Source organism: Gigantopelta aegis, chromosome 4 (assembly GCF_016097555.1).
Source record: "Gigantopelta aegis isolate Gae_Host chromosome 4, Gae_host_genome, whole genome shotgun sequence".
Classification (NCBI taxonomy): Eukaryota; Metazoa; Mollusca; class Gastropoda; order Neomphalida; family Peltospiridae; genus Gigantopelta; species Gigantopelta aegis.
Genome location: NC_054702.1, coordinates 78411135 through 78413647, shown reverse-complemented (window position 1 = coordinate 78413647; position 2513 = coordinate 78411135).

Below are 2513 nucleotides of genomic sequence, written 5' to 3'. Positions count from 1 at the left end.
GTACACTGGCTGAAACAAGATATAGCCCAATGGACCCACCGACGGGGATCGATCTCAGACCGACCGCGCATCAAGAGAGCGTTTTACCACTGGGCTACGTTAATGGGCAATGGGCAATGGGCAACTATATTTACGTGCCCCTATCCACAAGGGTTCAGGCACGCCCGCTCCGGATCTAGCCTCTGACTTCGCCAGTGACCACCTCCGGGGCGGGAGGGGAGGGGGTAAGGAAAGGAAGTGTAGGGGACAATTTCAAAAATGTGGTATGACCACTTAAAAAAAAGGAAAAGAAAAACACTTAGGGGTCTATCATTACCTTATATCTTATGTTATAAATTAATAGTAGTGGCACCAAAAAGAACCCTATATCATTCTATTGTTTTTAAATATATAATTAGTGGGTGCCTAATCATATAGTTTTTCAATCGGGCCGTTCAAAAGAGTATATTATAAAATTAATTTACTTAATTATTATATTTTATAAATTAATCAACTTAGGCCCTGGAGGATAAAGGCTTCGCAAAGGGGGGAGCCCCGCGCCGCAGTCAATCCGGCGTTCCAACAGGCGGGATGCCCATTCCGGTCGGTCCGGATTTCCATGGGGGGGGGGGGGGGGGCGTTCCGGGGGGGGGGAGGCCTCCTAACAGGCATCCCTACCGGCCCAAACCGCCAACGCCCTAACGCACCCAAAAAGCACCCTACCACGGCGTCCCCCCCATACCCCCCCCCCCCCCACCAGGTTATCCATGCAACACAGCTGGGCCATGAGATTATTGTAATATTAGCTTTAAAAAAAAAAAAAAAAAAAGACGCATATATCGTTGTCGTTGTTATAGTTGTTGTTAATATGTGGATAGATCCGATAGTTGTGAGGTGTCCTCGCTGATCTCCTCAAGCTTTCGTGAGCTCTACACCCGGGGGGGGGGGGGGGGGGGGTGCGTCACCTATACGGATGACAAACATCATTGCTATATAAACCTCGGTGTCACCCAAGAAACCACTCAATCGTTAGGTGGGTGGCACCGAGTACCGGCCAAGGTTTTTTTATTTTATTTTGTATATATACAATAGTGACCGGTCAAATTAATACCATTAAAAACCTGTTTGATTAAAAAATAAAAGCATGAATATTAAAATAATACTAATTTAAAATGCTAAGAAGAACATTTAATTACTTAATTAATACATTTATTATGACAATTAATTAAAAATATAATCAATATACCATATAAAATTAAAAACTAAAACACATTCATACCCCAGCCAACTATTCCGCCTGTGACGGGCGGCACCGACACTGCCAGGTGTATGCGCCCCCAAGCCACGGCGGAATAAACAAACATTCACGCGGACGCTCTCACACTAGGTTCAGAAATGAGTTTTGGCCGACAAAAGCACGGACCGAATAGGAGACAATTATTGGGGGACCGAGTTCCGATTGGTAAGAGCTCGATCCCCCTCAGCCAATAGCCCCAACACCCAATAGATAATCATTTACAAAAAAGGAACAAAAAAGGATAGACGTATTAAAAAGGGGGTGGAGAGATTTCACTTTAGTTTAAAATAGAAGAAGTTTATTAAAGAGAAGGGCCGCACAAGGCGATATCCCAAGGCGACACACGGCAAGACCCGGCTTTCCGGATCCCACCGAATGACTCCTCGGTAACTCCCGTGAGCGGCCGTAGTCAATTAAGACAGAAGAAAGAATACACAGAGTGTGTTAGAAGTCGATGGGCTACGTTAATGTATGTAGACTGATGACAATAATCAGTAATCTTATTTCCAATGATTTAACACAAGTTAAAATTAAAATTTTCCCTTCGCGTTGTGTGGAATATTTTCTTTTCGCTTTGCTCTATGGCTTTATCTACTATCAAAGTGTTTACATTTTTATGATGTATGTTTTGTTATTAATTGTGATTAATGTACAATCATGTTACGGTACTGACAAAATGTGCGGGTGACCTAGTTTCGAACAGGTCATTTAAACAAATGTTTTTGGAAGAAACGTGCGCTGCTAACACCGACTTATGATCCCCTGGTGTTTATTCTATCAAGTTATCCAATAATTTAAACAAAAATAGTAACTTTTTATTTCGAAAGTAAAAACCTGAGTTTGAGACTTTATCTGATAACGACACAGTTAAGAACCAGGGCCCATATTTTGAAAGCCATCTTAGCGCTACGAAATCGTAAAACCATCGTAGGTTGTGACGTCACTATAGCACACCTTCTAATAAATTTCTTCGAAAATATTACTGGAAAGAACTTGTTCCTAATTAAGTGTTCAGCGAGCTGATTCGGACCTCGTAGACTTCAAGCACCTTACTCGAGAACCCTTCCACTTGGCTTAGCGATCAATCGGACTTTTTAAAAATTCGTTTAGACTACTAGTATCCTTAAAAAATGTATGTTTATTTTTCTCGTAAATAGTCCCGATACACTTTAGTTTGGCGACTCGTCCGATGGTTGAAATTGCCTTACATATTTCAGTTCGTAGGTTATTCCAAAGT